At 42.8% G+C, this 23,500-nt stretch overlaps 1 pseudogene; it reads right to left on the bottom strand.

Annotated features, from left to right (window-relative positions):
• The window catches only part of LOC127654567 (parathyroid hormone 2 receptor-like), a 125,259-nt pseudogene that overhangs the window by 60,401 nt on the left and 41,358 nt on the right, over positions 1-23,500 (bottom strand).

The following is a 23,500-nucleotide window of genomic DNA, read 5'->3' as shown; positions in this document are numbered from 1 at the left end:
CAGGTAATTCCCAAAAGTCCCATTTTCTGGTCAAACATTTTCTAATTTGGTACATTGATTCTACAGGCCAAAAGGAACCCACAAACCAAGAATGGCCCACATTCAGCCCCTAGGGGCGCTACAGGCCACTCCAAAATTCCCATTTTCTGGTCAAATATTTTCTAATTTTGTACATTGATACTACAGGCCAACAGGAACCCACAAACCAAGAATGGCCCACATTCGACCATAGGTGGTGCTACAGGCCACGCCCCAAAAAAATATTTTCAAAGTGATACCATTTCCACGCCATTTGTCCAATTCTTCTGAAACTTGGTGTACATGCCTCATTTCTCATTGGGAACAAAAAAGCCTCAAGGATCCATAAGGTCCGGTATGGATTTTCCTGTACATTGAAAATGTTTCGTTTAGGATTCAGACAAAGACATGTTTTTTTGAATTCCTTAATTGGGAGGGTTTATCCCCAACCATCTACTGATCAATTTTAAATGATTTGCCATTTTGAGGAGGAATCCGCATTGCTGCTTGCAGCTATATTTAATATTTAGATTGCAAAAATTCCCACAAGTTATTGCCTTAATGTCAAGGTTTAGATGGCTGAAATGTGAAAAGAAATGGAAATCAAAGAAAATTTAATAATAAAGTAATTATACCAGATTATACTCAGTTAAATAGCTGCTAAAAGAGTTTATCTAACTTCTCATAACACAAACTAAATTTGCATTGATAATGTCTTGTTTGTTTATTTTATCTGCAAGAAATGCTATAAACCCAGCAGTGGTGGAAATATACATAAGTTGCTTCTTCTAGGAAAGTCACTACCATAAAATACTCACCCCATCCGATTAAAGTGAAGCCCCACAAGTACTTAGAGTCAGACAAAAATGCCATAAAGATGAGGCTGTGCAGATACAAGCCTTCCACCAGAATCCAGTAGTAGTTTGTAGCCAGGAAATAGATAAATAGCAAGACAGTCACTTTACAACCCATCTGAAAGAAGGAACAAAGCAGAAAAAGTTTTGATCAAACTTAAAAGGTTAGTTCACCCAAAAAAGAAAATTCTGCCATCATTTACTGAGCCTCATCATAAAATTCCAAGCCTGTACAATTTACTTTCTTCCGTGGAACACAAAAGTAAATGTTAACGAGTCTGTTAGCCTCCCTCACAATTTATATATATTATTTATTTATATATATATTAGGGGCTGTCGAGTTAACGTGTTAATAACGCGCAATTAATTATACAAAAAAATAACACGTTAAAATTATTAACGCATTTAATCGCATGCTTGTAGTACATCCTGTATACTCCAGAGGACAGTAAGTGAAATTTCAGCTGTGTGAGCAACACACAGTTTATACAGTGAAGAAAACAACACAGATATGCGTTACTAAGGGTTCAAATGCGAACTAAGGGATCTCAATATGTGTTTAAAGATTGAGTATTAAACTATATTTAACTTGACACAGTGACCTAAACATTTTATTTTTATGACGTAACACACCCGATACGTGACACAAGCATGTCTGACGCAGGTCGTATAGTAGGGTGAACCAGTCCCGAAATTGGGATCTTTGTTCCGCGTCCCGCAAGTCATTTTGGCTGTATAATTTTTTATCTTTATTATTATTTCGGCATCATTTTATTTCATCGTCCTTTAATTACAAAATCACTATAAAAAATAGTTAATAAGAAAACACTGAACATGCGCAGCTCAGCCTTTTTTTCATGCCAGAGCGGGAAAACACTGGGAAAAAAAATGCAACAGAAAAATGGGTCTATCCGGAGCTCCCGAGAAGAAAAATTGTCTTTGTTCGTATAATAAAGAATTGGAGAAAATATATATACATGGATAAAACCAGTTACAGGTGACCCTAAAAAAGGAGAGTGCAGGGTATGCCTCCGAAGTTTCACGGACAACTCTTCTGAAGCAGTTCAGTGCCCCAAACATGACAGCTCTGATATCTTTGGCTTTGAGCTGTCAGCAATGCGCTCGTGGATAGGGTGTTTTCACTGATGACCGCTGCGTGGACAGAGACAAGGAACTGAGCATCTGTGGACCTCATCAAATGTGAACTCCTGGTGAAAGTGAACACCTACATCTGCCAGGAGTTCTACAGTCATAATGAATGAGAAGGCCCTACTCGAAGCAGCCAGATCAGACAAAAAAATTTAATTCAAGATGCACTAAATCTGGTAAGAACGCATTTAATCTTTCTAGTCTTTAATAATGGAATTGATGTGCTTATTTGGAAATGTGCTTTTTAACGATTAGATTATTATTTTCACTTCATTTGTTTACATTGAGTAGGTCTGTGCTGTTAAAATTAGTTTGAATCGTAGACCTTATGCCAAACTTAGTGACGTTCACAGCGCCGTCATTAACGTTTAACATCACTGCAAAAATACATCTAATATAAAATCAATATTTATTCACCTAGTACAATAATAGTAAGTTATCTCTCCCTCGTGTCCCGCATTGTCCCGCAAAATCAGGTCTGCTGACCTGCAACAGAGCAATAGCCAGGTGGTCACCCTATCATATGGTCTTTACCTCACAAATATTTAATTACCGGTTAAGGAGGTGTCCTTTAAACTGTTACACAGTTTTTCCCAGTCAATATTTATTTAAGAAACATGCACCCTGAAACAGATCCACTTTGCTCCTTCTGTAATGCTGTAGATAAATCTGCCCCTCATCTTTTTTGGGAATGTGAGCACACAGTAGTATTTTGGATTTTGTTTTTTAAATATATTATTTAAATACTCTTTGTACCTCCAACAACTTCAAAGCATTGAAAACCATTGCAATATGTAATGAATATAATGTCTTGGCATTATTGTAAAATATATTTGTAGTATTGTGTACTATGTATACCCCTGGCTTGTTTCTAAAAAAACCCCGCAGGTGTTCATTGACAGTTCCTTAAACAAGCCCTCATGATAAATCTCCAACTGATTGACAAATTCACTTGTGAAATGGATTGCTGTAAACTGTATGCCAATGATTGACTTATGATCAATAATATGGTAGTAAACAATACATTGTATTCTAAAGCCACTTTTATCGTCTTATCAATGATGAACTCTTCTGCCACAAGAATGTAATGCATTTTAATTATCTGAATAAAAAAATTATATTTAAAGATAACTATGTATACCGCGACCCTGTACACAGGATAAGCGGTTGACGATGGATGGATGGATGGATAACTATGTATAATTATTTCATCCTTATGTATTGAATTATTGTTCCCCTTCTGTCGCTCTCTCTACGTTGTGTCAGAGAAGTGAAACTAGGGGTCTCTCTTGAGCGCCGATATTCACCTCTGATCTATGAAAAAAGGCCAATGAGAAGTTGGCAGCCAGTATTTGCATATCCCGCCTCCGGACATACGGGTATTTAAGCGGGGCAAATACGGGAGTTCATTCAGAAAATTTCTTCGGAGCCAATGGTCGTGTCTGCAATTGCTGCGTGATTGCAGACATAACCTGTCATTCCTGTCATTCCTCTGCTGCATGCTGTTGGATTCTACGGCGCACAACAGCAGCTTTCTCCTGTTTGCACGGCTGTGCATTCCTGCCCCTGGGCACTTCGACAGTTGCAGATTATAAAAGAACTCTCACGAGTCCTTTTTCATAAAAGAGTGATTTTATTTAAAAGAGTAATTTTCTCTAAAAGAGCAAAACACAGCGGTGTTGAACGTCCTTTTAAGGACACGTCTTTATAAAGATGCCTTTCCGCCCCTGTGTTGTTCCTGGATGCGGTAGAGAGCTCTCCGCTTCAGACGGCCACAGGCGTTGTCTCGAGTGTCTGGGTAACAATCACACCGGGGCTGCGTTTGTGGATGGTTCATTTTCTCACTGCGAGAACATGACCATGAAAACTTTGCGGTCGCGGCAACCCCGAGTTGCACCTTCGTCCCACGGGATTGAGGACGATGCGGTTGGTGATGGAGGCGATTTGGGGATGGCAGCGGGTGCAGCTCTGCCGGGTACGCCCCCTCGGACTACCCACACCCCGTCACGCTCGTTGACTCCCGTCCGTGCTCGAGGCAACAGCGACTCGCCTTACAGCCAGTCCGCCTATCCTCCTGCGATCAAAGCAGATGAGCTCGCCGCGGCATCGGAGGGCGCGGTATCTGATGCTGAGGACTCCCCTGGGCTGCCGCTTTCGGGCCTGCATGCCCAGGCTGAGGCCGACGCACAGATGACCGACATGCTTTCCCGGGCACTGGTTCCTGGGGTCTGGGCGCCGCTCACAGCCTCGCCCGCCCCCCCGGTCCCGTTTTTCCCGGAGGTGCATGATGTGCTGACGTCTTCGTGGAGAGCACCCTTCTCCACTCGTCACACCGCCACCTGCTCATCCGCCCTCGCCACCCTCGCCGGCAGAGCGCGCCACGGGTACACGGCGATTCCACAGGTAGATAGGGCAGTTGCACTCCATCTATGTCCCGGAATCCATACCACCTGGCGGGGCTGCCCTGTACTCCCTTCCCAGACCTGTAGAGCAACATCCTCGCTGACCGCGAAGGCCTACAGCGCCACCGGACACGCCGCTTCCGCCCTGCATGCCATGGCTCTCCTGCAGGTCCACCAAGCCAAGGCACTGTGAAACATGCACGGGGGTGGCCCTGACCCCAACACGCTGCAGGAACTGCGCTCACCCTGAGAGCAACGAAGGTCACAGCGCAGGCGCTCGGGCAGGCGATGGCCATGCTGGTGGTCCAGGAATGTCAGCAATGGCTGAACATGGTCGAGATGCGCGAAGCTGACAAGACTCGCTTCCTCATGCCCCTGTCTTCCTCATGCCCCTGTCTCCTCACTCCACATGTCACAACTCACCCGTCGTCTTCTCCTTTGGAGTCAGCAGCGACTCAATTCACTGTGCGCCACTCACATCCCCGGCAACCTCAATGTGATAGCGGACGCACTGTCAAGACGAAGCTTGCCCGCGGAGAGTGGAGGCTCCACCCCCAGTCGGTCCAGCTGATTTGGGACCAGTTCAGCAAGGCCCAGGTAGACCTGTTTGCCTCCCAAGAAACCTCCCACTGCCCGCTCTGGTATGCCCGGACAGAGGCTCACCAGCAGGGTGGGCAACACCTAACACTTTTTCGAGATTCTACAATCTCCGAGTTGAGTCGGTATCATCCCGTGTTTTCTCAGGTCCGAGCCCATAGAACTCGGTAACACGCTGACGATCTGACCGGGTGAATCGCGCCTGGTGCCCTTTCCCTCAACCGAGGTAAAATAGTGCGCCTCCGTTCCCAGGAGATCCCATCTTCGGGTCGCTGGTTGACTCCTCCCTAGCCCTTTTGGGTCCGCAGTTCAGCGGAGGAACTCGCCGACTCAAGCCACTACGGGTACCCAATCTACCCTGTACTGGAATAGGTGCTTCACAGGTAAGGTCTCCTGTTCAGACTCCCCCTGTGTGTAATTACGCCGTACTGTCCCCTCACGAGCGGACTCCCGTGTCTCCCTTAGGCAGTTACAGCTGCCTCGGTCATGGTGCTGTACGCTATACCCCCTCTACGAGGTTGGATCTACCACCGCACCAACTTTTCCACATAGGTCCTAACAGGCCATGTGAGGTATCTGCCACTCTTTGCCTCCCCTGTTGGGTAGGTGTGGCCTCCGCAGGGTCTTCTAAGACCCCCTTCCCTCAATGCGTGTAAGGGCCCCGGCCGTAGTTGCTCTATGCGAGAAACATAGAGAGAAAAGAGGCCCAGCCAGGCTGGCCCATTCCCAGGTTGGCGGCCATCACCTTGTTCCCCCCTCCAGGGTAACGAGAAGGACTCTGATGGCCTTAATGGGGCATTGGGGAAGGGTACGTGCAGTCTGATGCAGTTGGTCGTCTTTGCACGTAAGAATACCTGCTTGCTCCTGTATCAGCAGTTCACGTACACGGCTCAGCGCATGGCACGTTTATAAGTGGACCCCTACTGTCGCTTCTCTGACACAATGTAGAGAGAGCGACAGAAGGGGAACGTCTAGGTTACGTATGTAACCTCCGTTCCCCGATGGAGGGAACGAGACATTGTGTCTTCCCCGCCACGTCACTGAGATGAGCCACTGTTGTGGCCGGACCATTTCCGGCCCCTCAGAAAAATCCTGAATGAACTCCCATATTTGCCCCGCTTAAATACCCGTATGTCCGGGAGCGGGATATGCAAATACTGGCATGCCAACTTCTCATTGGCCTTTTTTCATAGATCAGAGGTGAATATCGGCGCTCAAGAGAGACCCCTAGTGTCGCTTCTCTGACACAATGTCTCGTTCCCTCCTTTGGGGAACGGAGGTTACATACGTAACCTAGACGTTATATGAGGGGCTTTCTCAGCAAATATTTATGCGATTAATCGCGATTAATTAATCGGAACACCATGTAATTAACTCGGTTACATTTTTTTAGCGATTCACAGCCCTAATATATATTTATATATATATATACTGCTAACATCTCTTTTTGTTTTCCAGAGAACAAAGAAAGTCATACAGTTTGAAAAGATATAATAGTAAATTATGACATACTTTTAATTTTTGGGTGAACTATATCCCTTTAAATCTTCTTTTTGAAATGACATAAAAGTTCACATCATCATGGATTTTGTGTTAGAATAATTGGCTCACTAACTTAATTTACAATGGCACAATGTCAGAGCCAGTGACATAAATACTCCTGAGGACAGCAGAACTGTGACAAAATGACAACCTTTCATTGCATTCAGCTGACTATAGGCTATGTGGAGAGCTACTCAATTTAATGAAGCTGTTAGCTCACAGTCATGACAGCTCTGTGTGGTTAGGAGCCATCTCTGCTCTTCAGGACTATTTTGAGTGCACTGACTGGCACATGTTCAGGGACGCTGCAACATATGGCGATTCTACCAACTTGGAGGAATACACAGCATCAGTGACCAGCTACATCAGCAAGTGCATTGATGATGTCACTTTCTCCAAGACCATCACCACACGCTCCAACCAGAAGCCGTGGATGACTGCGGAGGTGCGGACGCTGCTGAGGTCCCGAGACTCCGCCTTCAGAGCAGGCGATAAGGCAGCCCTAAGAACAGCTAGGGCCAAACTGTCACGGGCAATCAGAGAGGCAAAGCGCGCACACGCCCAGAGAATCCACAGTCACTTCCAGGACAGCGGTGACACGCGGCGCATGTGGCAGGGCATCCAGGCCATCACCAACTACAGGACAACATCAGTTGCCTGTGACAAAGATGCCTCCTTTCCAGATGCGCTGAACGACTTCTACGCTCGGTTTGAAGTGCAGAACGATGTGGTGGCGAGGAAGACCACCCCTCCTCCCAACTACCAGGTGCTCTGTCTTACCATGGCAGATGTGAGGAAAACTCTACGTAGAGTGTAGTATATTTTTATCAAGTTAATCAGGAATAATCAATGAAAAACATTGTTGATTTATACCACAGTTATGTCTGAGGGGCAAACATGCAGTTTACTGTGTGTAAAGGCCTGTGGACATGATGAATGTGTGCTCACATATGTGACCCGTCACGGAAACCAGTGACACAAGTCGGCAGCACAACTTGTGAGCAAAATGAGAAACAAGTGTTTTTTTCCAAAATTGGTGATTTCCGCTTTTTTGCAGAATCTGTTAGTTGAGATCATGAAGAAGCCTCTCCATGTTTGAGATAACAGTATTGGTATATTTAAAAGCGTACATTTTGAGGTTGAAATCGGCTTGTTTTTCGGAGATTCTAGCATGCAGTAGGGCGTGTCATTGTCTGTGTGTATTTCCGTACTGAATAGCCGCCGGCGCTTTGCCCCCGCCCCTAACAGCGTGGCTACTTATTATGCAGCGCTCTAGCCGGCTCTATCTGATATCAAAATTCAATGAAGATGGACGCCGCAAAGAATGTCGCGAGACGAGCTGAACCGTGGCGTTACAACGAAAATGTTTTGAAGTACTTCTTCGACAAGCCGGATGCTTATGAACAAGCGTTCACTGATTCTGAAAGACGATCTGAGCGACGATGAAAGTGGCATGATAAGACTGAATAATATCCCTAATCTACAACTGAGCGAAGATGAAGACGAGGAAGAATGTATCGGACTGGCGTCATGCGAATTATTGGACATTTAGAGGCAAACAGACGCACAGTGCAAACTTCGGAGATGGTTACATCCACAAAGAAGACCCGACAAAGAGAAAGTGTGCCCGAACGACTTATTTCATTGGAGGCAACGAGATCTGCAAGAATACTTTTCTGTTTCTTATGGGGTGAGTTTCCATAAACATCAAAGTTTGTCGTTTTTTGTTCATTCTAAGAACACGTTACACGTTATCTCATGTTTAGTCCATGTTTACAGGGGGAGCTTTACAGGGGTATGGCTTATCTAAATGAGATGTAAATGAGCCCTATTGTCACTCCCAGCAGCAGAGAGAGGTGAGAACTGCACAATCTTTTGAGGCCGTTTTCTCCCCTTTTAGCTTTTTTGAGTGCCTACCTTCAAATGGCCACAACTTCTCCAAATATTGTCAGATTTCCATGTGTTACAAATCGTTGGAAAGCTTGGAGACTACACTTTCAGAATCTGTGAATAACTCAAAATGCCCCAAAACCGACTTGTGTCCCTACTTTCCGTGATCGGTCACATATGTTTGACAATTTGACTGTGTGTGCAGAAACATAAATAGCATTACTTAGGGGGGAGAATTGATCTCTTCCGAAGGACATTCTGTTACTTCTTAATATGGTCAAGACCAATGAAGAGCATGATAGATAATGCATGTAACCCCACCTTGTTTGAGGAGGTGTATTTAAGTAAAACCAAACCAGAGATGGTTCAGTTGTTGTTGTTGTTGTTGTTGGTACTGTGGTTCCACCGTAGGCAACTCGGCTTTATTGTGTGATAATAAAGTCTATTCTTCTGAAATCAAAACCCCAAAGATGCTGAGTGATTTTTCACAAAATTGGCATGAAAAACTACTACAATTGGCGCCCGAACAGGGACAGAAGAGAGCAGAGTCGTTACATCACAGGCTGGCTGGGAATGCGAACACAAACACGGTGGCCACCATTAAGAGGTAAGCATATTTTGCTTATAAACGTTTGTGTTACTTGCCAGTTCGCCTGTGGTGGTAAGAACGCTCAAAAAGCTCTTCTAAACCAATAAAAAAAAGGAAAATAAGAATAAATAAAGGGTTTTGATTCCAGAAGAAATAATTGCATGCAATCATCTGTTTTCTACTGTTAAGTGGGCCTTGATGGATAACAGTACATTTTTGTTAATTGTTTTGTGTTTATAAAACCTGTAGGAACGGGTCACTCAAAAAGAGTGTATGTTTATAAAACCTGTAGGAACGGGTCACTCAAGAGGAGTGTGTGTTTGTGTGTATAAAACCTGTAGAAACGGGTCACTCAAAAAGAGTGTATGTTTATAAAACCTGTAGGAATGGGTCACTCAAGAGGAGTGTGTGTTTGTGTGTATAAAACCTGTAGGAACGGGTCACTCAAAAAGAGTGTATGTTTATAAATCCTGTAGGAACGGGTCACTCAAGAAGGGTGTGTTTGTGTTTAAAAACCTGTAGGAACAGGTCACTCAAGAAGGGTGTGTTTGTGTATAAAACCTGTAGGAACAGGTCACTCAAAAAGAGTTTATGTTTATAAACCTGTAGGAACAGGTCACTCAAGAGGAGTGTGTGTGTGTGTGTGTGTGTGTGTGTGTGTGTATAAATCCTGTAGGAATGGGTCACTCAAGAGGAGTGGTAGAATAGTTGCGTTCTAGAATTATTTTGTGTTATAGTGAGCTCTGTGTTTATAAAGGCCTTGTGTTTGTAAAAAGTGTGGTCATTTCTGTGGTTTGTGAGAGTATCTGTATTTGTGTTTGAAAGTGTGTGAAGAGCAAGTGTGTATGGACGTGTATGACTGAGTACAGACATAAGCCCAGTACAAAGATTGGAATGAAAGCCTGTCTTGAGAAACTTTGGAATAATTAACTTTGTTACAATATAGAAAACTAAAAATGTTCCAAAATATCAGCCTGTGCTGCATAAATGGTAAGGTGTATATATGCAATTTACAGCAGAGAAAATATATTTGGGCTATTTTCAACCTTCCATCACTATATTCAGGCAGAGGAGAGCTGATATAACAGGAAGAAAAGGCACCTAATAAATATTCTGGTTGTAAAGTGGAGATAAAACCAATGATAAAGATATATAGATAGAAAGATACATTTAATAGAGTATAAACAAACAATAAGAAAAATAATAAAAACAGTGAGATAATATAGATGTAAAACGAAATTAGGAAAAAAGAAATCAAAAAGTTAACTCACAACTGGCTGGAAAACATTTAGTCTTGGCTGTTCTTAGTCTAGCAGCTGTTGATTGGAATGTGCTAGAACATAGGCCTAACTCCTAAACTAGACTGTAGCATAGAAATGTATTTGACTTCATGCAGAGAATCTATACATTCAAGAGGTATTGTAGGGTGTGTGACCAAGTTAGAGAGACTCAGCTTTGCTGCGTAGACAGAAAGTTAACTCTTAGCTTGTGAGGTTTTTTTTTTAGACTAGCAGCTGAAAAATATGACAAGCCTCTGAACTAGCCAGTCACAGAAGAGAAGTGAACTTCATACAGAGAAGTCAAAAGATATCTGTGCTTAAAGTTTAACATTTAAAGCACAGGGACAAGTAACACTAAAACATTTGAAATTGAAATAAAAAATTAAACAACGATAAAGAAATTAAAAATAGTATGAAAAATCAAAAATAGTTAGGAGAAAAATAAAATAATAAATAAAGAGAATAAGAATTAAAGCTTTAAGTCTAGTGTATTGCATTAAAATGAAGTCAACTAAGTAATTGGAATTTAAACAAAGGTTGTAGTTAAGATAAGTGTTGTTATATTACATAAGGTAAAACTCCAGTGGAAATACTAAAATCTAGAAGTCCACTGTGTAAAATCTCAAAGAAATGAGAAAGCGAAATAAATAAATAATAAAGTGACGTGAATGAACTTTGTGTATTAAAAAGTAAAGGTGAAAGAAATTGGAAAAATTGTTTCAAAATATTGCTGTTGAATATTAGTGTAGAAGGAAATACATTTAAAAAATAAAAGATTCATTTATTCTCTAAATATAGTGATTTATCTAAATTAATGGTGCTAAAATAATTTTTCATTTTTATATGCCAAGTAAAAATGAAGAAGGAACAAGTGGAGAAATAAGAACTAAAATCTAGATGAAAACTGATCCTAAAAATTGACAAACATATAGGAAATGTATTCATGTATGGGGTATAATAATTCATATATTAGAAGAAGATAAGGAAAATGATTTAGAAAGACAGTTAGATTAAAAGGTTAAAAAATCAATAAATAAAAAGATAAGAGTAAAATAAAGTAAGAGCTATATCCAGAAAGTTTAAAATTCACTGAGAAATATGAGGCAGGCCAGAAAAGCTGAGGCGTGCAGAGGAGGGTAAAATGACAGGACCCTTTTAAAAATACCTCCCTATATGACCCCAAAGGTCAACACCCAAAGGTCAGCTCCCAAAGGTCAGCTCCAAATACTTTAGATAGAATGTAGATAGAATTTCTCGTAGTGAGACCAGTAGTTATCAAAGCCACAGAAAATGGGAAAGAGAGATTAAAAAGAAAGATTTTGAAATTGGAATATGAAAAGTAAATCTTAAATGTGAAAATTTCACATTCATGTGTCTGTTTTATGTTCTGTCTAGTCCAATATGAGAGAATAACATTTTTAACAATATTAAATTAAACTATAATGTCTTGATACAGTATATAAAAACACAGGATTATATGTTTTATTTTTGATGTGTTTAAATATGTCTAGAGAACAATGTACATGTTTGTGCAACTTTATTGGTGTAAACTTGATCAACCAAAAATAAGACAGAGAGGTTAAACCATAATGTCTCTAGTCAAACACAGGGGGCCCCCGAATTTAGAAAAAAGAGATAGCAGATTCTTTTAAGATTAGACATTTTTCTTTTATTTCTTGTTTTATATATACAGTGTAGGCATTGGTTGATCATGGGTACACTGAAAGTTGTCACTGAGACTAGAATTAAAGAAAATAAATTTAAGAATGATTTAAATCATTTCATGTTCTCTACGTTTCAAATTTACTCAGATAAGTTTTTTCTTGGGTTTGTTCTATGACCAATCATGCCAGATAGAATTGAAATAAGTCCCAATATGTGGTATATTTGATTGAAAAAATATTGATAATGCTAAGGAAAAACTGGAGATTGGTATTAGGTGAAACCCATAGAGAAACATTAGGATTAAATTGAATATCATAAATAATTTGATGTAATGTTTCTATTCTGTGTGAAATTGATGCTAACTATGTTTTACTCTCTCTGTTGTCAGCATTGTGTAAGTCATTTCAATAACTCATTCTGGAACCAGTCTCTCACCATTGCAGATTGCTGAGCCAGATGATTTATTGAAGAAGCTTATGTTACAGGAGACAGTCCGGAGAAAAGGAAAAAGACTGAGAAATACAGTATGTGGGCTGTTATATGATTGGCCCTCCTAATATCATGAATGCTGGTAATCATTACTGAATTGACATTTCAATTGTGGATTCAAATTTCTCTTGATAAGTTGATTTCAGTCATATATGACTAATTGGATGTTTGATTCTCCAAATGCCATCCATGGGTGCAATATCCATGTCTAAATTGTTCTGAGGGTCTAAATTTAAATCCAGCGTCTAATTGCTAATTTGTTGGCAAAGTAAGAGTAACATATTGGATTGTTTACTCCCCTAAATTTTCCAAAGACTACCCTCACTTTAAAGAAAAAGATTAATCAGTACTACAAGGTGTTAATTAAGTGTCTATTTCTAGTAAGCTAGTTTTATTTTGAGTTAAATCCATGAAAATACAATTTTAGAGGTATACAGTTTATGCACAGTAACATCTGTCTCTGTTATTTAACTGAATAATTGATCATAAAATGCTGATAAGTATAAGACGATAATAACTGAAAACTCATATTATTAAATGATGATAACATTAGGATATAAAAAATGAGACTTGTAAGAAATTCAAAGGACATAATGTATTTTACTGATCAATTATTGCAAAACACAAGACCTTTGTCTGAACTTCCATTGTGCCACTTTATTATTTTATTTTGTTTAAAATCTTCAATTTATTTTCTGTTGATTTAAAAAGGTGATTTATGTTGGTTTATTTGACATAATGAAAGTAGTAAGAAACGGGAGACAGTAATCATAAGAAAGTTTATTGACTTAAAACGAAAACTTAAATTTCTCAATGGTCTGAATACAAATGCGCATTAATTTTATTGCGCGAGGAGGGAAGGGATAAGAGAAGTAGAAATTCTAGAAGTTTTCTTGAAGATGGTTTACAATGGCAAAGGTTGAAAGCAGATAATATAATAAAGTATATTTGATTATATCATTTTATTAAATTACATTTATCACTATTCTCTGTTGTAGAATTACATAAATGTGTTATTGTAATTTTCTAAGGAAAAAAGAGGAATAACTGTAACAACAGTGTGAAGGAGTGCAATCTCTCCCTCAAAATTCTTTCCCTCTCGCTCTCAGTTTAGGTTTTTAAGTGGGCTAAAACCATATCACTAAATTGTTTTATTTTCTTTTGATTTTATTTTCTTTTATATGGAAAATGATGTGTTAGATACAGTAATATGAAGGAAAGGTTCAAACAGCTTTCCTCATCATGATTAAAGATTTGTTATTTTCAGAGGGCAATTTGAAGTGAAGTGCTCATACTAAAGATAAGAGATTTGGTTGAATGTACACCTGGAAGAATAAATGTAGGTTCTAAAACTACTTAGAAATTATTAAATTAAAGTGATGATTTAAATTAAGCATCTTAGAAGCTTGACAGAGGCGATCATGTATTTTGATTTGTTCTGATGGTAAGTCTTCACCAAGAGACAAGGTCTTTTGTGACCTCTGCCAAAGGAGAAAACGTAACAACTTGAATGGAAATTAGTGAACTGTAAATGAGTTCAATTGTTGCATTTTGCTTTTCATTTGGACAATTTCAATAGATTGTTGAACTTTGAATAATGCTTTGTGAATTTAACCATGTTTTGGACTGTCTCAATGTTTGAGCAGTTGTAGATGGCTCCATTGGCTGTGATGGTTCTCAGGTGATGCTCCCTGAAGCAAGGGAAAATATCTGTTTGCTGATACCAGATTATTACAGATTGGATAATAAGACTGAGCGGTACCGAGACCAGAGACAAGAGATGTGACCCAATGATGGGTAAAATTCTCCAGTGGTAAGAGGTGACGACCCAATGACGGGTAAAGACTCTCCAATTGCAAAATGAGAGCTGCCTAAGACAGGGTTCCACCGCCCTGGAAACATGCCCAAGAAGGATGAACTGGGTTTAAGGAAGTGGATGGATGCTTTTAGGAAAGAAGCATCAAAAGGGAGGTCTAGAAGAAACCTGCCAGAAGTTGTGAGTTCCACTCAACCTGACAGTGTCTTAATAACCGCTTTATTAAAACATTTTATCACAGCGATAAATACCAGGAATTCTATCACTGTGTTATCAGGGGATCACACCCTGTGTAGAAGACCAATTACAGATGAATTTTGGAGGTAAAGCTTTGAGAACCGTTACATACAAAGAAGTGCCTAAATTATTAAAGAAGTATAAAGCAAACCTGGGACTGTTTGCATGATGAAGGGTTACGATTGGAAATTATTTTTGTTTATGCTTTTATTGAACTCATGTACATTTTAATAATAATGAAGAATGGAAAAGAATATATGGTGGTGACTAAAATTAACATGACCTGATTGCCAAAAGAAATGGGGTGCACAATTAACTAAAATTAATATAATATCTGGATAATAACATTGTGGAAGGAATAAGATTCTGTGTGATCCTTAGTAAAATAAATTTTGGATTCGAGCAACAGTAAAACAGATGACTTTGATTGATGTGAATAGCCCAATGCAATGGCAACTACCCTGAATGGACAGAAAGACCAACTTGGGAGAAAATTGATTCCTTCAATGAATATATAAGAAGATATGAAGAACCATGCCCTGGGTGTAAGTGCTGGTTAACCTCTCAACAAAGGGTGACCCTCTACGATGCGCAAAGCATCTGGGTTGAAGACATCTACACTACAAGCAAGAACTCTTCAAATTAGGATGAATATTTTGTTGATACACTCTAAACTGTGACAACCAAAAACAAGACCAAACCAGGAGCACGTACATGCTTAAATATGTTAATTTGTGCCTATAGAAAGTCACAGAGGAGGGAACATGTAGTATATTTTTATCAAGTTAATCAGGAATAATCAATGAAAAACATTGTTGATTTATACCACAGTTATGTCTGAGGGGCAAACATGCAGTTTACTGTGTGTAAAGGCCTGTGGACGTGATGAATGTGTGCTCACATATGTTTGACAATTTGACTGTGTGTGCAGAATCATAAATAGCATTACTTAGGGGGGAGAATTGATCTCTTCCGAAGGACATTCTGTTATTTCTTAATATGGTCAAGACCAATGAAGAGCATGATAGATAATGCATGTAACCCCACCTTGTTTGAGGAGGTGTATTTAAGTAAAACCAAACCAGAGATGGTTCAGTTGTTGTTGTTGTTGTTGTTGGTACTGTGGTTCCACCGTAGGCAACTCGGCTTTATTGTGTGATAATAAAGTCTATTCTTCTGAAATCAAAACCCCAAAGATGCTGAGTGATTTTTCACAAAATTGGCATTAAAAACTACTACAAGAGTCAACCCACGGAAGGCTGCTGGACCAGACAACATTCCTGGCAGAGTGCTCAGAGGATGGGCAGACCAGCTAGCAGATGTTCTTACCGACATCTTCAACATCTCTCTGAGCAGCGCCGTCGTTCCAACGTGCTTCAAGGCCACCACCATCATCCCCATGCCAAAGAAGTCTTCAGTGTCCTGCCTCAACGACTACCGTCCCGTCGCACTTACACCCATCATCATGAAGTGCTTCGAGATGCTCGTCACGAGGCACATTAAGACCCAGCTGCCCCCTCACTAGACCCACTACAGTTTGCGTATCGTCCAAACCGTTCAACGGACGATGCCATCGCCACAACCCTCCATCTGGCCCTCACCCACCTAGACAATAAGGACTCATACGTTCGAATGCTGTTCATAGATTTCAGCTCAGAATTCAACACAATCATTCCCCAGCACCTGATTGGAAAGCTGAACCTGCTGGGCCTGGACACCTCCCTCTGCAATTGGATCCTGGACTTCCTGACTGGGAGACCGCAGTCAGTCCGGATCGGGAACAGCATCTCCACCACCACCACACTGAGCACTGGGGCCCCCCAGGGCTGTGTGCTCAGTCCACTGCTGTTCACTCTGCTGACTCATGACTGTGCAGCAATGCACAGCTCGAACCACATCGTCAAGTTCGCAGATGACACGACCGTGGTGGGTCTCATCAGCAAGAACGACGAGTCAGCATACAGAGAGGAGGTGCAGCGGCTGACGAACTGGTGTAGAGCCAACAACCTGTCCCTGAATGTCGACAAAACAAAAGAGATGGTTGTTGACATTAGGAGAGCACAAGGTGAAAACACTCCGCTGAACATTGACGGCTCCTCTGTGGAGATCGTCAAGAGCACCAAATTCCTTGGTGTTCACCTGGCGGAGAACCTCACCTGGTCCCTCAACACCGGCTCTATCACCAAGAAAGCCCAGCAGCGTCTCTACTTTCTTCGAAGGCTGAGGAAAGCACATCTCCCACCCCCCATCCTCACTACATTCTATAGAGGGACTATTGAGAGCATCCTGAGCAGCTGCATCACTGCCTGGTTTGGGACTTGCACCGTTTCGGACCGCAAAGCCCTGCAGAGGATAGTGAGGACAGCTGAGAAGATCATTGGGGTCTCTCTTCCCTCCATCAAAGACATTTACAAAAAACACTGTATCCGCAACGCAACCAGCATTGTGGACGACCCCACACACCCCTCACACAAACTCTTTACCCTCCTGCCGTCTGGCAAGAGGTACCGAAGCATTCGGGCCCTCACGGCCAGACTGTGTAACAGCGTCTTCCCCCAAGCCATCAGACTCCTCAATACTCAGAGACTGGTTTGAAACACACACACACGTGTCCTGAGTTGCACTTTAATTACTGTCACTTTATAACTGTCTGCTACCTCAATAACTCCTATGTGCATAGAACACTATCTCATAGTATGTTATGTTTACATTTTTAGAAACTGTCATCTTTTTGCACTACTGAGTACTGGTCGGCGCTGCACTGTGTCTATTGTCCTGTTCATTGTCAGTAATTTGTTGTACTGTCCCGTACTTTGCACATGTTTGCACGTGCACTTTATATAGGTATATATAGGTATTTTATATAGGTATTTTATTTCGTTGTGTTGTCTCATGTGGTCCTGTGTTGGTCCTTTGTTGTTTTTATGTAGCACCATGGTCCTGGAGGAACATTGTCTCATTTTGCTGTGTACTGTACTAACTGTATATGGTTGAAACGACAATAAAAAACCACTTGACTTGACTTGACTTGACTTGACCATAAAGTATATCCAGACCAATAAACTGAACCTGTAGGAATCAAAACATTATCAAAGAATACTATCAAAGCTGAATTTGCTGGATTCTCTTCCTAATATGCAGAATAAATGGCAGTATGAGAATAACATAGTGATTGGTAGTAACATGGATGACTTAACACTTTCTTTTCACTTTTAGATTAAACTTTTGATAGTATCGGTTATAACAATCTCTGTGCTGTCTAAAAAGAAGTGGTTTGGACTCTCTGGCATATTATTACAGTAAATGTCATTCTCAACCAAACCATCCACTATGTTAAGATTACTGCACAAAGCAAATTTTAAAAACAGACACATCTGATCATGTCCCTTTGAGGTTGTCAGTCCCAAATCCTCAACAACAACATTATAACCTGTATTACTCAACCCAGGTTAAATGTTTTAATGCATTATGTATTGGACTATTTACAAGAAAGGTATTATATAAAGCAAGCTTAATTTGATATCACCAGTATTACTTTAATGTGATTTAAAATATTGCATGTTACTGTATCTACATCATTGTTGGTCCTAGAACTACATTCTTATCAACCCATTGGACTTAAGGGATAGGCACAGGGCTTTGATTTGGGGTTTTAACAACATTCTTATCAACTTATAATTTCTCTTAAATTTTATGGTTGTTTATTTCTCCTGTATGTTATCGTCATGGTTACTGTTGTAACCTTCGTTCCCCGAGGGATGGAATGAGGCATTGTGTCGAATGAAGTAACACTGTTAAGATTTCTGCACAAAGCAAATTTTAAAAACAGACACATCTGATCATGTCACTTTGAGGTTGTCAGTCCCAAATCCTCAACCACATCATTATAACCTGTATTACTCAACCCAGGTTAAATGTTTTAATGCATTATGTATTGGACTATTTACAAGAAAGTTATTATATAAAACAAGCTTAATTTGATATCACCAGTATTACTTTAATGTGATTTAAAATATGGCATGTTACTGTATCTACAACATTGTTGGTCCTAGAACTACATTCTTATCAACCCATTGGACTTAAGGGATAGGCACAGGGCTGTGATTTGGGGTTTTAACAACATTCTTTTCAACTTATAATTTCTCTTAAATTTTATGGTTCTTTATTGCTACTGTATGTTATCGTCATGGTTACTGTTGTAACCTCCATTACCCGAGGGAAGGAATGAGACATTGTTTCTAATGAAGTAACACAAGGGGTCTTCCTGGGATGCCAAATGTAACTCTGAACCTGAGAAAAGGCCAATGTCAAGTTGGCAGACAGAATTTGCATGCCCCGCACATACAGGTATAAAGGGAAGCGGGGCAGCGATTGTCAGTCAGGATTTTGCACTGAAGAGCTGAAAATAAGGTACGGCCGTTTACAGTGGTAGGTCTAGTGCTGTGGCAGGAGAGACACAATGTCTCGTTGCTTCCTTCCAGAAACAACGGTAACCATAACATTCCCTTTCTGTCACTCACGTTGTGTCAAGTGAAGTGACACAAGGGGTCCCATCTAAAAACGGCACGCACTGACTGTTACAAGAACTGTCGAGACACGTGCAAGCAGGCTACTGTGTGCTAGAGGCAACTGTGTCGGCTGCACGTAGCCCTCCCCAATGCCCCCAAACAGATGTCACATACAGACCTTAGGTTCCCCGCTTCCCTGAGGGGGGGAATAGGCGCTACATGACTAGCATAGGAGCAAGCCCAGCAGCCGCGACTTTTTCTCTCACTATGTCTCTCACATAGGTTGTGAGCGGCTGGGGCTATCAGATGCGTCAGGGAAGGCGGTCTTTCCCGGTCCTATACTTTCAGGGGGAAAAGACCCTGAGGAGGCCACATCCTGCCCAATATAGGGGGAGGTAACATGTGGCAAATACACCACGAGGGTTGTGAAGCCATACGTGGCATGGTGGTAGGTCCAGCCTAATGAGGGTGGATTCTACAGCATAGCGACAGGGGCAGCGGGGCTGCCCATGGGAAACGCGGGTCTGCCGACATGGGAACAGTACCACGGGAAATACATCACGGGGAGTTTGCCTGAGAAGGGAACTAAGCCTGTGGAGCCCGACCGCAGTACAGAGCACCTGTGACTCGTAGTGGGTCTGGCTGCAAATTGCTCCACTGAATTCGCAGGCCAGAAGGCTAGGGAGGAGAATATCCAGGGAGCGACACTTAGTGGCTAACCTGGGATAGAAGGCACATTGGATCAACTTGGTGAAGGGCGCTGTGTGCAAACGGAACACCCGGTCCGTTGTGCCGCATTACCGAGTTTTACCGGCTCGGACATGACAAAACATGGGACGAGACTGGCGAAGGTATTGGGTGTTGCCCAGCCTGCTGCTCTGCAGATGTATGCTAAGGAGGTGCCATGGAGTGCCATTGCCCATGAGGATGCCACACTTCTCGTAGAGTGTGCTCGGACACGCAAGGGGGCGGGAACAGCCTGGGTGTGATAGGCTAAGGAAATAGCATCAACGACCCAGTGAGCTAACCTCTATTTGGAGACGGCGTTCCCTTTCCGCCGTCCGCCGAAGCAGACAAAGAGCTGCTCAGAACATCTAAAGCTCTGCGTACGATCCATATATATATACGCAAAGCAAGCACCGGACACAGCAACGAAAGGGCTGGGTCTGCCTCCTCCCGGGGTAGCACTTGCAGGTTCACAACCTGGTCCCTGAAGGGGATCGTAGGAACCTTGGGCACGTAGCCCGGTCATGGCCTCAGGATAATGTGAGATTGTGCCAGACTGAACTCCAGGCAGGTGTCGCTGACAAGGTGAATACTTGCAGGTCCCCAACCCTCTTGATGGAGTCTAACACAATCAGGAGGGCCGTCTTCAGGGAGAGGGCCTTGAGCTCAACTGAATCAAGTGGCTCGAAGGGGGGTCTCTGAAGGCCCAAGAGGACCACTGAGAGATCCCAGGAGGGGAACAGGCTAGGCTGGGGAGGGTTCAGTCTCCTGGCGCCTTTCAGGAACCTACTAATCAAGTCGTGCTTACCTAGGGACTTGCCATCTACTGCGTTGTGGTGGGCTGTGATAGCAGCTACATACACCTTCAAGGTCCTTCCTCAGGGGAATTTTCTAGGAAGGTGCTGTTCTGAAGAGCGTTAGATCCGAGAACCAGGCCCAGGTGGGCCAGTAAGGGTGTGGCCAATCTCTGTCGAGAGGCATCTGTGGTAACCACGACACATCTGGACACCTGCTGTAACGGGACTCTGGCCCACAGAAAGCAGAGGTCTGACCAAGGGTTGAAAGTCTGACGGCAAGAAGGGGTGATTGTCACATGGTATGTGCCGTGGTGCCATGCCCATCTCATGACGCAAGTCTGTAGCCAGTGCTGAAGCAGTCTCATATGCATCAGTCTCATATGCAAAACATTGGATAAAACTAGTTGCACATGTTGTAAAATTAATTTAACAGAGCTTTCTCCTCCATAGTTAAGGAGACTTAATAGAGTTCTCTTTCTAACATTCGATCGGTATCTCATTATGGGTAAATGCCTCGGGTGTGGCCAATCCTGGAAGCACCAATAACAACCCCTCTGTCAGTTGACAGACCAATCACAGCAGTGATGGAGTCCCACCTCCCTAATATAAACCTGTCAAAGGTGCCTACTTCATTCTCATTCTCTTCCCTTTGGAGATCATTGGAAGCTATCCTCTGCAGGACTCGCATGAAGTGGTCACTTAACAGTTTATCAGGCGAGCCGTTCAGTTATGTCGCAGAATGAGGCTGATCTTTTTGCGAGTATGTTCACTGTCAAAGTGAATGTCTTTTCTGCTGTATTTAGATTATTTTTCTCTGGGTCTTACCCGCATTGTTCCCATTTTGTACAGAGAGTTTTGGTAAGGAGGGTGCGGGTCATGGCATGGAAGAATAATGAAGATCGCTATTTTTCTCTGCCACCAGCGGAGAAAGACCCCCCCTCCAGCTGCAGGGATAGCACAGCTGGGCCAATCGCATGGACGAAGTCTCCCACAATCTTCCTCTCCTCTTTGACTCAGCCCTTTTCAAGATAGAAGGGGAAGAGGAAAAGGATGACGTTTGTCTTTATGAGGACGGTGGCGAGGAGGATGAAGATGATGCCATACTCCACGCTCTTCCTCCTCCCCGCCGGTCAGCTGATGGACTCTTCCCCCTTTGCTGTCTAGGGAGAGCTGAACCTTATTGAGATGTGTAAGAGGAAGGCAGCCAAACTATCCATCCACTGGCAGTCACAGCAGACTGGCCAAGGTACAGAGAGGTACATCTTTACAATGACAGATGCTATTGTCTCGTGTTGCCCTGGTAAAACAATTAACCGTCTCAGCATGTGTCACAGAGATCTGTTGTTATTGGGACAAGACTTTTTTAGCACTGTAAAAAGCTGTAAAAGCTTTCACTAGGCTGGATGTGCAGAAATGGAGGATCAGAGGTTGTCCAGCCCCCCCTCCAGTCAAGGCATAGGTGGCAAATCTTCTTCACCTTGATCTTCGGGCGGCCTTTTTGTCTGCTCAACCTTCACTGGTGGGATGGACTGAGAAATTACCGGCCTCCATTTACCAGAAGATCTACCAATCTTCAGCCCTTGCCATAAGGGCTCTTAATGCCATCTCACTCCTCAAAGTGAGAGTTTATGAAGGAAATTGGCCGACAAATTGATGTGGGGCCAGCGGATGTGGCATTGCGGAATGAGATTGCGTTATTGTGGATGTCAACATATGTACGACAAGAGGAACTGTAAGGAGCTGTGGCAACAGCATGGGTCACGCTGTTGTGGGTTAATGGACTATTTGGCTCGATCTGTCTGGCCTGTCTGAGAGGGAGAAGACAGATTTGCTCGATGTCGGAAAGCTCTTTTCAGGGCTACAGTGTGCAGCAACAGTGTGATTTAAGGAAAAAGGATGAGGAGGCATTCGAGAACTGCCTTCCCCGATAATCCACTAATCGCCCCCTGCAGCCATCACATTCCGGGTTCAAAACACGGACAATCTGGATTTAGAACCCAGACCAGAAACCGCCCTCAACACCCCCCACCCCCCCTCCCCGACCACCGAAGCAGTCAGTGCAGGGAGGGGCAAAGCCAAAACAGCCCCAGCCAAAAAGCTTATTTTGCAGTGGTGGCTGCCAAACATTGCCCTTCTGACCATCAGGGGAACAAGAAAAAACTGGCGACCTAGACAAGTGTCATTTCAAGATATGGAGCTGGTGAAAAGCACTCTGGAGTCTCTGTTTCACTCCTCCATCAAGATCCCACCCCAGGGCAGGCAGTGTTACAGGCGTACTAGGCTGACCTGCTGAAGGACCTGAGTGCAGGTACCGCTTCACCTACTGGCTTATTCGGGGACACTATGAACAGTTATCTCCAGGAAAGCCACGAGGAAGCCTTTGGGCAGTTTCTTCCTCGCCGCATTCAGGGGGCAGGCCCATTGGCCACCCAGACCCACCTCAGTCCTTCTAGAAGGGAGGCTCAGAAGCAAAGTGTGGCGAGTCGTGATCCCCCTCGCAAAGATTGGGGACAGTCTCGTCGCCCTCAGGAGCCCCCAAAGCAAGACCTCAGGAAACTAATTTCTAAGAGAAAGAAACTCTGACAGTCTTGCACTTAATCTTGTGGGGGTAGCTCCCCTCAGAACGGGGTGCGTGTTCTTCGCCCCTCCCGGTACCCCCACGAAACCTCTCCATTCCCGCCGCCTCTGGTGTTTTGGGAGGTAGAGGCTTCCATCAAAAAGTTGGGTGTTTCACTGCTTCCTGCATTTATCCAGGATGCGGAACACTCAACACCCCCTCAACAGGAAGTCTTAAATTAATACCCATCTCAGAGTACCTGGCAGTGTGGAAACTTCTGCCAGATATTTTTATGAACAGTAGAAAAGGGCTACAGAATTAAATTTGCTCGCCTCCCTCCGTGTTTCAGCGGCGTGGTCCCCACTACCATAAACCGGAGCAGGC

This window comes from Xyrauchen texanus, chromosome 14, assembly GCF_025860055.1.
Source record: "Xyrauchen texanus isolate HMW12.3.18 chromosome 14, RBS_HiC_50CHRs, whole genome shotgun sequence".
NCBI lineage: Eukaryota > Metazoa > Chordata > Actinopteri > Cypriniformes > Catostomidae > Xyrauchen > Xyrauchen texanus.
Note: the sequence above shows the minus strand (reverse complement) of the source record. Positions and strands in the feature narration are given on the sequence as shown.